The sequence below is a fragment of the Panthera tigris genome, chromosome B4 (genome assembly GCF_018350195.1).
Source record: "Panthera tigris isolate Pti1 chromosome B4, P.tigris_Pti1_mat1.1, whole genome shotgun sequence".
Lineage (NCBI taxonomy): Eukaryota > Metazoa > Chordata > Mammalia > Carnivora > Felidae > Panthera > Panthera tigris.
In genome coordinates, this window is record NC_056666.1 from 64,750,553 (window position 1) to 64,766,046 (window position 15,494).

Here is a 15,494-nt window from a genome sequence, read left to right on the forward strand (position 1 = left end):
CAGACTAGGTCCTTGTGCCCAGAAGAGGATAGAATGTCAGAGTTGAGCATATGTTTACTGTACCTTTGAGTTGGCAATAAAATGGAGTATATCCGGTTCTCAGGATTGACATTATCCACATATTTCCAGTCAGCAGAAAGCCAAACCATGGGAAAGAGAGAATCAGTCATTGTAGTTCTAAATTTTAAAAAGTAGGAAGAGTTCAGTTGGAAGGAATAAGGAGTACAGCAAGCTGGAGAGGCACCATAGGATGGGTCTTTACTCAACAAGATGGCTGCTAGTTTCAGGGGAAAGAGTGAAACACAGAATTGGCATAGTGGAAAGCTAAAAGGAAGGACATTCTCATTCTTGCCTTAATGTTTATTATCTTGGTATCCTTGATTTAAGTCATCCATTAAACTACCAATATCTCTCCCTTTGGAATTACAGAGGCTTAAGAACATCTTGTCCTTACTTAATGTATATGTTTTCCAGACTCCTTTATTCCCACCTTGGCACTAAGCACAAAATATTCTGTAATAGTACTCTATCTTGCAAATATCTCAGTGCCTTTTCTTCATTCTTAGGCACTTGACATTTATCAAATGGTGTAGAGGAAATGTCTTTCCCTGTCACCACAGAAAGTCAGATGCCAAATGTTCACATTTCTTTTAGGGGATGGCATCCAAGAGAACTACACACTTAGTATTTGAGCAGGAGGCTATAGGCCTCTGTGCTTGTTTGGATGAGGATGCAACTTAATCCCCCCCACCCCATATCCAACAGCAGGAACACACTAGAGTTTAAATCTTACAGAATATGATTTCAGGACTTCTTCTTTTGGTTAATTGCTACAAAATAGGCACCCAAAGTAAAGACATGGAATGCAAGTTAAAGCTGTGTCTCAGTCACCCTCTAAGGACCACTAAAATTCTTATTTTTACAAATAACACATGTGAGTTGAGTTGATATTTCATGTAATCTATAATCTAAAAATTGGTTGGTGCCTTTTAGGCTTCAGGCCTCTCTTAGGTCCACCCCTGTCTGAGGCATCAGATCTGAAATTCTGTGCCTGCTCCAGAGTCAGAACAAAGCAAATAAAGCATGGTGCTGGCAGAAAGTACTTACACTGCCATGAGAACAGGTGATGAATCACTTTGCTATAAGGACAGCTAATATGGGTTTGATTGGGGACCATTGGTTATGAAAAGGCAATAATGTGAAGCATTCTAGAATACCTGATAGCATAGACTGCTGTATAACTGAGGTGGCAAAGGTGGTCAGTCCTGTGATTTAAGAATTGGAAAATGTATCAGATAATCAAAATTTCTAATTCACTTTCTTCTTAGGTGCCTGTCCAAAGACATTATTTGAGAGCATCGTATATACATATTTTATGTTACAGCATACGTTATTATTATGAAAACTAGAGTTATACTTGCTACCGAGAATTTCTCAGCTTCTGATAAAAATAAGAGAAGGGGAGAAAGAATGAGGTGATGATGCAGGCACCAAATAAATGGAAATAAAATGAAAACTGAATCAGCAGGAGGTGCTATGGGGCTCTAGATATGGTGAGTCCAGAGTTCTTTATAGCCAACTACCTCACTTCCCTTCCCCTGTGCTGGGAATAATATGGATTCTACAACACTGTTAGCAAAGAAAGGCAGTTTCTTTTAAATCATTACTAAACTAAAAGGATTTAATAATCTAACGCTATACTAGGTTCTTTTATTGTTTTCCTTTGGGAGACAAAAAGGGGGGTTGTGCAGACATGCTACAGATGTGGCTGTGATATTCATGTAGTGAAATGTGTAATTAGGAAAACATTTGTATGTAGAGAAGAAAAGACACAACAGAGTTTCCTGCATTGAAGAGGTCTTGTGGTATATGAGGATATGGTTTATCATAAAGGAGACAGCTATATCTTCTTCTGTTTCGAGGAAGGGGAAAAGAAAGAAATGTGCTGGCAACCTCTATCTAAATACATACCTGGAATTCTTTGTGATTGTCAGAAAGAAAAGGTAAGCCCTTAAAAAAGAGACTAAGTGGAAGCAGGAGCATGACTTCTCTGAGTGTGGGTTACTCTTTCCACCAAAGGGGCCAGCTCATGTGTCCAAGGAGGTCAGGAATTGGTTCCTGATAGTTTTTGGCCAGAAGGCATTGACATGAGCTAATATATAGGAAGTGCTTTGAGAAGTAGTACACTCTTATTGTATGGAACATTGTTGGTAATTAGTACATATTTGTTAAATTAATACTTCAAAAAATGCTTGGTTCATGTAGCACAGATGTTCAAAATAAACGAGTCCTGGGTTGTAGATGTATAATCACAAAGATGAATTAAGGAATGGAATGGGTCACGTCTGTAACTGTTAACATATGGAGTCTGTAAAGAGGAAGTAAAAGAGAAAATTGAGAATTTAAAGTCTTTTAAAGTCTGTCAGCACAGAGCCCAACATGGGGCTTGAACTCACAAACTGTGAGATCATGACCTGAGCTGAGGTTGGACGCTCAACCAACTGAGCCACCCAGGCACCCCTGGAAGTCTTATTTTCTTTTCAAGAGGTCAGAAAGTGATGAGACTTTAAAAATAGCAAATGAAGAAAGCTCTCAAGAAAAGGGCAAAACATGAGGCTTCAAAAATAAAAATTGTTATTCCTCTCTATAAACTCAATTAATTAAATTATGGACAAAAAACTAAAGTTGAAGAGGTTGAGACAAAAATAGAAAAATCAAAGAACAAAAGAGTAATTTTATAGATAGGTTTAAGGTTATGAAAGTAGACAACACATCAAGAAAGACTCAATATACTTTCTTATAGACACAATCTTTGATGATTGCCTAGGACCACTTCTGGGTGCAATTAAAATGAGTAAAAATATGAAACTATAAAAATGCTGACATGGGAACAAAAATAAAAAAAGAATAACAACAATGATATCTTAGAAAAAGGAAAGAGAGAGTATAAAAAATTAGTATGATAACGAGATTTTATCCAAGAATGTTTTTATAGAAGTAGACAAAACTTGGTGTGCCTGGGTGGCTCAGTTGGTTAAGCGTCCGACTTCGGCTCAGGTCACGATCTCACAGTTTGTGAGTTCAAGCCCCATGTTGGGCTCTGTGCTGATAGTTCAGAACCTGGAGCCTGCTTCAGATTCTGTGTCTCCCTCTCTCTCTGCCCCTCCCTGCTTGCGCGCGCTCTCTTTCTCTCTCTCAAAAATAACATTAAAAGGGGCGCCTGGGTGGCTCAGTCGGTTGAGCGTCCGACTTCGGCTCAGGTCATGATCTCGCGCTCCGTGAGTTCGAGCCCCGCGTCGGGCTCTGGGCTGATGGCTCAGAGCCTGGAGCCTGCTTCTGATTCTGTGTCTCCCTCTCTGCCCCTCCCCCGTTCATGCTCTGTCTCTCTCTGTCTCAAAAATAAATAAACGTTAAAAAAAAAATTAAAAAAAAAATAACATTAAAAAATTATTAAAAAAAAGAAGTATACAAAACTAGCTCATATCATGAGGAACCAAGCTATATCAATATATAATATATAATGGAGTCAAAAGCAAATGACTCCATGGGAATGTAAGGAAAAGGGATTAAAGAAGGAGATACAGGGAATATTTATGTTTAGCTTACTAAAATACTTTCATTTCAATAAGTTTTATTTTCTAGTTAAGATCATGGTATACCACTTACGTTAATGAAAAATGATAAGATTTTATTTAATTCATTAATTAATGTAGAATAGCACTTATTACTTTGATAGACAAGGTAATATAATGGAATAAGTATGGCTTTTGTGTGTTGACATCCCTGGTTTCAACTCCCACTTCTGCCATATTTTAGGTATATATAAGTGTGTCAGTATGTGACTATGGGCTAGTTAAATTGTTTTGAGGTTATACTTTTTTCATCTGGGTAAAGAGAAAAATAAAAATTATATTCTTTCATTTTATGAAAAAATAGAGATAAAATGCTTAAAACAAGTAGCCCAGAATCTATGCAAGGCATTCAATAATTTGTTGTTTCCTCTCTTCCAAATTGCAATTTTTTCTCTACCTTCTTTCTGAAATTAGAATGTATCTTAGAGATGTTAAAAGAAACTTGCTGGCCATCAGGGCAAGGAGTAAGTTTTCCTTGCCTTTGCTGTGAGAACTCAGATTTTTACAGAGGTTCTTTTGATTGTCACCTCAATAGAGATACTTACATTGATAACTCCATGGGCAATTGAATTTTAAGTTAATTCTGGATTCCTAATTTTTGCTTAAAATGTCTTTGAAAAGATTGCATTGTGATGCAGCATTGAAATGTAAAGTTACATTGTGTACAGAAGATTACCTGTCACAAGCCAAGTAATTTAAAGACAGAAGAAATTGCCAAATCTCCCAAAATAGAACATAGAATTTTTCAAAGCTAGGAGAGGTTGGAGTGACTGATTAGTGTGTCATAAAAAACTGTATCACTCAGGTGCCAATCAATGATCTGTCAAAAATTTCCAGGTGACTATCAAGAGGTGTTTAATTTCCATTGATACATGCTTCAGTTGAAGATAAAAAATTGAGATAACCTAATAGGCATTTTAGGGGACAAAAACCCAGAATTCTTCAATATGTCTTAATATCAGGCCAAAAAGGCATAAAGAGGTAAAGAACAGGAGCTACATTAACTATGAAAATCTATAATCAGAGGCCTTACTTACATGATGCTTTTAAATTTATTTAAAATTAGATTTATAACACTATGAGCCAGGCACCTCTAAAATATTAGCTCATTTAATTACAAACTAATTTATTCAGTCACAAATGAACTCATTTAATTCACAAATATTAACTCAATTCTTCTAACAGACCTAAGAGGTAAGAATCCCTATTACATCTGTCTTACAATAAGGATATTGAGGGATGGAAAAGTTAAATGAAAGATCACAGAATAAGTAAGTGGTAAAGATGGGATTCAAACCTCCTGAGTCTGTGTTCTTAATCATTAGGATCTCAAGTCTTTGAGACTTTTGTATGTAAAGAAACCTTAGTCTCAGTCTATCATAACAGACTCTGTTCTAAGCATTTTTTATCTATAAATGGGTGTAGATCTTACAAGAAGCTCAGGAAGTAGATGCAACCTCTCAGGCCACAGAAGGTAAGAAAATTTGTCTAAGAGGCTGGGATGTCTACTGATGTAGCCTGGCCTCAAAGCAAACACAAAACTAGTTTCCTTTAACCAGTAGGCACATGCCCCTGAGTTGTAGAGCATTTTCAAGAAGAATGTAATAGCACTCTAGTTGTCCATTTACTTCCTTTTTCTTCTAGCTATAGTCATCCATTCCTTGTTATTCTATTCACTATAAATCACCCATATAAAAAAATAAATTCTTTAAAAGTGGGGGTAGGGAAGAGAAGCAGATATAAGAATTTCATCAACATGCCTAAAGAAAACTCTGACACACTGCTTTATTGGAGACCCTCAGATACAGTCTATTCCCTTCTAAACTGTATTGTTGGCTTTTTTCATTGTATTGGTTAGAATACATGAGGCCATTCTGCAATAATAATTTAAAAACCAAATTTCAGTGGCTGAATATTACAAATATTTATATCTTGCTTATATCACAGTTTAAACAAGGCTGAACTTCACCTTTACACCAAATTTTCCTGGCACTGTCTAGTTTTGATCTTTGCCTGGAAGCCATTTTTAAATCATATCATCATTTGCCGCCTGGAAAGTCTGGGAAGCTTTGTAACCAGCAAGTCCTTACTTCTTTGCGTTTAATAGCCCTTCCTTTAACTCTTTGCTCTTCTCTCACATCTTACTGTAAGCAGCAAGAAGATATCAGGGATACCTTCAACACTCTACCTGGAAATCTACTTAGCTGGATCAGCCCGTTTATTTCTATTAAGGAAAGTGATGCTGTTCCTAAACTTTTTGCCATATTAGAAATCTTTTCTCCAGTTTTCAGTAACATTTCCTCACACTGCTTTAAGCCCATACCCATAGCCTTCTCAAAGTCTACCAAGCATGTCCTAACGATTTCTTTAAATTTCTTCCACTCAAAGCCATTCAAAGCCACTCCCATATTTTAAGTTTTTTCTTATAGCAGGACCCTATGTTGAACTACCAAAATCTGTATTAATTTTCCATTGTTGCATAGCCAATTACCTGAAAATATAAAACAACATTGGGTTGCATCCAATGCATCAGGAATTTGGGAGTTGCTGTTATTGCTTGGGGTCTCTCAGGAGGTTGTAGTCAAGATATTGGTCAGTGCTACAGTCATCTGAAGTCTTGAGTAGGGTTGCAGAACTCACTTCCATTCAATTGGGGCCACTCATATGACTGGCAAGTCATGCTGATTGTCAGCAGAAGAATTTAGTTTATATGGTCTTCTCTGTACAACTGATTGTCTTTATAAAATGGAAGCTGGCTCATAGAGCAAGTAATGGAAAAGAGTAATGTGGAAGCCACAATGTCTTATATAACCTAGTCTCTCAAAACCACACTCTATTATAATTTTTGCAGTACTCCACTGTTCACGTGGGTCACTTCTATTCAGTGTGGGAGAGGATCACACAGAGATCTGATAATAGGAGACAAAAATTCATGTGGGCCATTTTGCAGAATGGATGCTATGGAAAAGATAAACACAATAGTAAATAGTGATAATGTAATTTATAAATGCTACAGAAGAAGTTTGCTCAAAGACCTGTAGTGCTATGGAAGATGGAATATAAAACTATTATGACAGAAGTGAAAGTCAGGAAATTCTCAGAGAAGGTGACATTTGAGATGACTCATTGTTAATGAGTTGGAATTCAGTACTCAAAAGGAGAGAGAAAGAATACTAATTAAAGGAGAAGGAACTATTGTAAGAATTGGTCTCTAGGGGTGCCTGGGTGGCTCAGTAGGTTAAGCATCAGACTTGAGCTCAGGTCATGATCTCTCCATTCGTGGGTTCAAGCTCTGCATTGCGCTCTGTGCTGACAGCTCAGAGCCTGGAGCCTACTTCAGATTCTGTATCTCCCTCTCTGTCTCTGCTCCTCCCCAACCTGTGCTCGCTCTCTCTCTCAAAAATAAATGAATAAATATTAAAAAAGAATTGGTCTCTAAGTAATTAAATATAATAGGTAAAGATAATGGGCAAAAGATGAAAATACTAATAACTCTTATGTATAAAGTTCTAAGCATTTTACTTAAAAAATCATAACATTAATAACATATAATCATAAAATTAGCATTATATGTATGGCAAATATTTTGAATTGTTCTTATGTATTAAAAAGTTGTAGGAGGGGGGCACCTGGGTGGCTCAGTCAGTTAAGTGTCCTACTTCAGCTCAGTTTATGATCTCACTGTTCATGGATTTGAGCCCTGCGTGGGCCTCTGTGCTGACAGCTCAGAGCCTGGAGCCTGCTTCCGATTCTGTGTCTCCCTCTCTCTCAAAAATAAATAAACATAAAAAATGTTGTAGGAGAGATGCCTAGTTGGCTCAGTGGTTAAGTGTCCAACTCTTGATCTCAGCTCTGGTCTTAATCTCAGCATCTTGAGTTCAAGCCCCACATTGGGCTCCATACTGGGTATGAAGCCTACTTAAAAAAAAATGCAGTTGTAAGAAGAATTAGTCAAAAGGTCTAAACTTAGAATATATAAAATATGCAGAAAAATAGCAAAAATTATTTTTAAAATCAGTTATTTATTATAAACATATATATTGTGATGATTTAGAAAACATAACAAACAGATCTTGTCTAATATTTGATGTGTCATTATTATTTCTGTCCACATCTAAAAATCTTTTATCTCAGTTTGTTTTTGATAACCTAGAGTTCTACTATCCAGTATAATAGCCACTAGACACAAATGGACGTTGAACACTTGAAATATCACTAGTCTGAATTAAGATGTGCTCTAAGCATAAAAATTTTTAAAATTTTGATTACATGTTGAAATGATTTTGGTTAAATAAATATTTGAGTTAAATTAACAAAATATTTTTCAAGTTCAAAATATTTTTATCTCAAAACTTTTATAGATTATATATATATATGTATATATATATAAATATACATACACACACACACATACACACACACACACACATACACACATACATTCTTACATTTTTATGTGAGAATGTACCAATGAGAGGGGTTGTGCTATGTTATTAACACTGTTTATGAAGAAAGTAACATTTGACCCATAGTTCATTATGTAGCTGCACTAACTGTATTTAACCATGAATTGGTAACACAATTTATACATATATTGTGTATATAGTCTCTCCATCATCTCAGAGTGAAAAATGGAGGAAATAGAAGAAAAACCTCAATGATGAAACAAAGACTTACATCCAAGATTTAGTTTATAGTATCCTGACTTTCCTTTATGAACAGAAAAAAAAAATCTCCAAATAAGAGCCAAGAAAATGTTCATTTTAGATCAGAATCCCTAGAAGCAGATCCAGAGACAATGAATCAGAGGCGTGTGGTTGTTGAGAAGTGCTCTCAGGAGAAAGAGAACGAGGAATGCTTGATTTGATAACAGAAAAAAAAAGCCAATCAAGGGATTGGCTCAACTGGAGACTAACTTCAGCCTGAGTCCTTGGGGAGCTCTCAAGGACAGAGTGCACCACTGAGTTGATCCCACATTAAGGCAAAGGGCCAGACTTCGGTACTTCAGGTGTAGGTGAGGTGAAATGTAACCTCCAGGGCAAGAGGGCTTCTCTTCCTCTACATTCTAGCATTTCTGTAGGGCTAGGTGGCTGGCCTTGTTTGGTGCTATAAACATTCCTGAGGTTTTTGTGTTGTGGTTACTATAAATTTCTTAGTCTGTGGTTACTGAAGTTGCCAATTTATAGTTAAGACTATAATATAAGTAATGTAAGGACAATGTGGTAGATCACTTGAGCTGTAAATATTTTCCTACCTACTCCTATGTAGTAGCAGCCTTTGGTCACAATGATCAAAATCAGTTATCCCTGCCAGTGCCTGTTGGTAAATTAGAGACTATGTGGACACATTAACACAGATGCATGGGAAGTGAATTGTGACAATGACTCCTCTGTTTGAGCACACGTTTATGGGGATCAGATTACAAATGAGACACGTCTCACAGAGGGTTTAATGGGTCCACAGATACACCCAGTGGTCATTTCTGCAATTCCTAAACTTGTAATTGGAATGGACATGCTTAGAAGTTGGCAGAACACTCACATTGGTTTCTTAACCTGCAGTGGAAGCTTTTGAAACTCAGGCCACTTTCCCAGGTCAACATAACTCAAAAACATATTAGAAGAAATTGGAGAGAGTTTAAATGACATCATTAGAAACTTGACTGATGAGGAATGGTGGTCTCCATCACATCTTTTTTCAGTTCATTGGTCTGACCCCTACAAAACCCATATGAATCATAACATACGATAGTAGACTCCTGCATACTTACTCATATAACAGCCCCAAGTGCTAAATTGAAGTAATGTGTTCATATCTTTATTTATCAACTCTAGACAGTCCCTATTAACTTCCTGCTATTACAAGGAGAATTTATCTCACTGACATGATGTCTCTTTCCCCCTCTCAAATATTTGTTATATTACTGTTTGGGTTTTTCTTTTGGCTACTTCTGTAATTTTAAATAATAAATGTACCTTATTTTGTGTTTAGTCAACACTTCCCAGTATCATGCCTCAACTTTATATAAAATGATAATTATCAAAATTGTTCTTCAGGACATCCTTCCTTCTGTTTTTACCTCCTACCTTCTGGCAATTATACTTTCACTTTTCTATTGTAAAGGCTCCTAGTATTTATATTCTTCTCCGGTACCCTAACCAAGGGTTTGTACATTGCTCACAGGTTAACATTAGATGTTGTAAACTGATACAGAGAATCTATTTTATTATGACACCAGATATGGTTTATAGCCATATCAAGAAGTATACAGTGTTTATTCAATATTTACTGAGTACCTAGGTGTCAGATACTGTTTCAGGCACTGGAAATATAACACTAAACAGAACAGTCAAAAATCTATGTCTTTAGAATACTTACATTTTCTTTAACTTTCTACTCTCAAGAACCAATGTTACTGTCACTTGCCTACTTGAAGGAGAATGTTTCTAGCATGAAGGTCTAAGAAATGTTTAAATTATATCCCATCAATTGCTTAAAATTGTGCCATATTTTGTTAACTATTTATTTATGATGGAAATGATGGATAACTAATTTGGCACTTAATATGTGACAAACATCCTGCTAAATCTTTCATATACATCTTTTTTCTAGCAACATTTTATGAGATAGGTATTAACATATTCATTATGCTGTAGATAAGGAAAAGGAAATTTAAGGAGGTTCAATATCGGGGCCCCTGGGTGACTCAGTCAGTTGTGTGTCTGACTCTTGATTTTGGGTAAGGTCATGTTTCTAGAGTCATGGAGTTGATCTCTGCTTTGGGCTCCATGCTGAGCATGGAGCCTGCTTAAGATTCTCTCTCTCTCTCTTTCTCTCTCTCTCTCCGTCTCTCCCTTTGTCCCTCTTCCCTGCTTGCAACCTCTCTCTCTAAAATAAAAATTTTAAATAAAATAAAATAAAATAAAATAAAATAAAATAAAATAAAATAAAATAAAATAAAATAAAAAAGGAAGGTTTAATATTTCATAGAAAGGAAGGGACCACAAATCTGTAGTCACTGTAGAGAATCACACTCAAATATATGAAAACATGCCAGAGATACAGGAAAATATTTTCAGAAATGCACCTATGTGGAACACTTTTTCAAGACCTAAAAATAATTTAAAACAATTATATAAAAGAGAGGAGCTAAATAATAAGGTATATTTGAAATTCGTGAAGAATAAACTTTTGTAAGTTATAGTGAGGGGACAAGGACAGGCTTCCCCAAGACATGGCATGCTGATTATGTGATCTGAAAACAATCAAGGCCTAAAAGACTTTGGAAGAAACTTTGACTTCCTTTCTACAAGAATTTAAATAGAGGACCTACTCCTGTAGAGAGTTATCACCATAGATGAGTACATTATAATATGAACTAGGTAAGGTAGACATGTGGAACCTGGCAGGGCCTTTCTGATTAAAGTCCTCTCTATGTCCTGTTGTGACTGAATGGCCCAGCAAACATTCATTTAGTAAACATTTACTCTTTTTCATCTTTATGTGAATTGCATCCCTTCCCACTTAAAGTCCCAGACCACTACCCATTACGTCTCCTTATTTCAGAATAACATATATATATCTCATTTTGCCTGTCTTTGGAATTTAATGTCTGTGTAGATTCTCCATATATTCACAATTAAATTTGATTTTCTCCTGTTAATCTATCTCATGCTAATTTAATTCTTAGTCCAGCTAGTAGAACTATGAATGACAGAAAGTGTCTTCCCCTGCCCCCCCAACAATAGAGAATATGACCTTTTTCAAATGGCAATGGAATAATTATAAATACTTTATATAGTTTAAATAAATACTGATTTAAATTGTAGAACACACAAAAATTGTTATTGCCAAAATTTCAAGAGTTATTGGAACTATATTGATTGATTTTTTTCCTTTGTTGCTTCCTTTCTTGCTGCCTCCTTCCTAGAATACATAAGTGATGACCATTACTCAAACATCCATGTTGGGACATGAGGCAACCTTGAGGATAAAAGTCATGCACTTAGGATGGCTGAATAGAAACAAACACTAATGATCAAGAAATACCTCTCTGTTTCAGGACTTCTTTCAACTGAGAGAAAAGTAATCTCATGTACATCTAGCCTATATTATTTCTGGATTCTATTATTTCTGTTACATGGAGCTAAACCCCATTCTCACTGATAGATAATAGTGCTGTCATTTTGACTGTTTCCAAGCCCTGACTCAAGTGGTCTAAGGTGATAGGGCCTATAGATGATATGGTCTATTATTATTAAGATCTTGGTATAGGAAATGAAAGACTATTCTATTTAACCATGGCTTTGGGTAGATTTATGGAGCAGATAACGTAGATACATCACCCCTTATTTTTGCCATTAGTTACAATCTCTTCCCACTGTCTAAACTGGTCCAACTTAACTAAGGTATTACCACTTCTTCCTGGTGACCTATTTGGAGTGCAGAGATAACAAAACAATAGTAAATAAAAGGTGGTCTAAAGAATTTCTGACTGGAAGTTATCTGGTATTTAAATAAGTTCAACTTGACTTCAAATAAGCGTTTGAATTTCTGTCAGAAATTATACTCAATAGAAAAATATGTTTGAGAGGTAAACGGAGAAGAAATATATACTATTCAGAACCCATTTTGGGGAAGGATATATGTTGTCATCTGGCTTAACAGTGAGTATTTTGTTAATCATTAGAATACTCGAGAGTTTTTGAGAGTTTAAATGCTTGAGTCTGTCCACACAGCGCTCTTATTTTTGACTTCATTAAAAAAAAAAACATGTTTAATGTTTATTTACTTTTGAGACAGAGAGAGACAAAACATGAACGGGGAAGGGTCAGAGAGAGAGAGGGGGAGACACAGAATCTGAAGCAGGCTCCAGGCTCCGAGCTATCAGCACAGAGCCCGATGCAGGGCTTGAACTCACGGACCATGAGATCATGACCTGAGCCGAAGTTGGATGCTTAACCGACTGAGCTACCCAGGCGCCCCTTATTTTTTACTTTAATAAAAACAAATATTATACAGATTACTCATTCATACTCCAAAAATATTATTTATTTATTTTTTTATATTCCAAAAATATAATTTTATTTTATGTAAACATTTTACATAATCTTTCCCTTAACAAATTCAAACACACTACTGCAAGACAGATTTGAATGAAGATGATGAGAAATGAATAGATTTATTTTTTACTGTGATCTTTCTGACAGTGTTACAATTAAGCTGCCAAAAGCTAAAGAGAAAGAACACATGTACACACTGTATTTGACTAAAGAATGGCTGCTCAACCAAAGCACATTTTGTACAACAGATTCAAGGAAGCATTTAGCATACCTGACATAGAATAGCTAGGTGATGGGCAGTGAGATATTCATCACTAGAAGAAAGCCGTAATATAGAGAGAGCTTTCTCACTTAGCATCAACTTTGGTCTTAGACCTCTGTGTCAGAAAAGATGAAAATATAAGCACATCTCAAAATTAATACCGTAATAAATACTGGTTTAGAGAGAGAGAAGAGTTAAGTGTTTTGGTACTATCCCCCATCTTACGTCTCATCCATCCTGAGGTGTGTAGATAGACACACACCTAACTGTGTGAGAAGACTGGACATCAGTTGACACCTCTGCATTTTTAAGCAGCCATCTTTATTGGCAGGTTAACTGTTTCTCATTCTTCCATATTAGTATCTTTGTAGGCACAGAGTCCAACAAAGTTTATTAAAGGAAATTTTAATGGAGATGTTAACAATTTTTCTATGTGAGAAGAATGCTTGGTCTGTATAGTGCATGTCCTGCAAATGCTCCTTAAGTCACATTTTAAAAATGAATATCAAGTATCTTTTTTGTTTAATTATTTTCAGAGAAAGAGAGAGTGAGAGCACATGAGAGAGAGCACGGAGGAGGGGAAGAGAGAAAGGGAGAAAATCTTAAGCAGACTCTACACTCAGCATGGAGCCTGATGTGAGGCTTGATCCCAGGACTCTGGAATCACGAGCTGAGTTGAAATCAAGAGTCAGATACTCAACTGAATGAGTCACCCACTGAGTGACTAAGTGCCCCTCAAGTTTCATTTTGAATACTTAACTCAAGGGAAAATTCAGTGTTCCAAAAAATGACAATTAATGTTGAAAAAAAGGGCATATTTTGATAAGTTTCTATCACTTCTGAAAAGACATGGATAATCTCAGTGTGTTACAGCATCAAGAGATGCTTAGAGCTTGTCTTAGAGAGGCAGAATAATTGCAAGGCTTTGAATTACTTAACTTGCTCAGCTGAATTTAACTCAGGTAGTATATACTTCCATGTACTCAGGAATAATTCCTAAAATTTCTCCCCCAAACAGGTTTAAATAGCCTATCAATTGAAATTTATGCCAGTGTCTTTCAGAACACAACAGAATACCTTAGTCTGGTTTTACCAATTTTTCTCACTGGTTTCTTAGCTCTATCATAGCTCTAACAGTACAGAAATGTTATCTACACATTTGAAGTAACTTGCCTTAGCTCTCTTTACTTTTTAAAATTTTTAACTAGATAACATATAAGAACAGGTAAAGATGACGAGTGTCATCAGCCAATTTCCCGGCAAATGCAGAGCCAGGGGAAGTCTGTTTGTTTGTTCATTCATTCACTGATTTATTCTCTCACATAATCATTCGTTTATTCATTCATTTACTCTCTGCTTTGTTAAACAAAGGATTTGAAGTGGTTCTCAAGAGGATCAATCAAAAATAGAAGTACTATAAAAATAAGAAAATTTAAAAACCAAAATTAGAGAGTAGAGATATAGCAGGGTTGGGGGAGAATCAAGAATAATTATGATAGAATTATAGGAGTGTCTGGGTGGCTCAGTCAGTTAAGAGTCCAACTCTTGGTTTCAGCTTAGGTCATGATGTCAAGATCATGATCTCAAGCTCATAGTTAATGCGATCAAGCCCCCCATCAGGCTCTGAACTGAACCTGCTTGGAATTCTCTGTCTCCCTCTCTCTCTTCCTCTGCCCCGTTCATGTGCACACTCTCTATCTCTCTCTCTGTCTCTCTCGTCTCAAAAATAAATAAACATTAAAAAAAAGAATTATAGGTATGTCTCTGACCTTCCCAGATGCCAAAGCAACAAAACAAAACAAAACAAAAAAAACAAACGCAGAATCAGTTATATGATTTGCATTGTCTTCAAAAGGAGAATGCTGGTATTTCAGGAGAAGCAAAATGTTTTCCTAAGAACTGAAAATAAATTATCTTTGGGAATACTTACATGAAGAGACACCAAGTGATGTAATTCACTGCAAACTTAAGTACAATTGAACAGTGAATAGAATTGTCTGTTTCACACAGCAAGCTCTAACACCATCCCTCAAGTTAAACTAAGGGCATAACAAGGAATAAATATAAGAAAGAACATCTTAGAATGGCCAAGAATATATGGTTTTAGGTTATAGCTTTCTGATATTTTGAGTATATTAGTTAACACAACTTGGTTTAAATAATTGGAAACCATGTCGATGTAGAGTGACCAACTAAAAATATATAACAAACTGCAAGTACTGAGTGATGGTGGATTTCTTGGTATTCCCTGGACAAGCCAGGAATTTTCAATACTCTGAGCCTTGCCATATCCTTTTCTATTTGTCTGGAAAGATCTGACTTTCCCAATTAATTTGGCAAGCTCTTCTAATTGTGGTGTTGTACAGTATAGTAGTTTAGAGTGTTAAATTTCCAAACAAATAAATCTGGGCTTGAGTCTTGGCTCTGTAGTTTATTAGCTTGTGATCTCTTGTAAGTAACTTCCCTAAACCTGTCTTTTCTCATCTGACAAATGGGTATTATAATAGCATCTTCCTCAAAGCCTGCTCCCCAAAAACA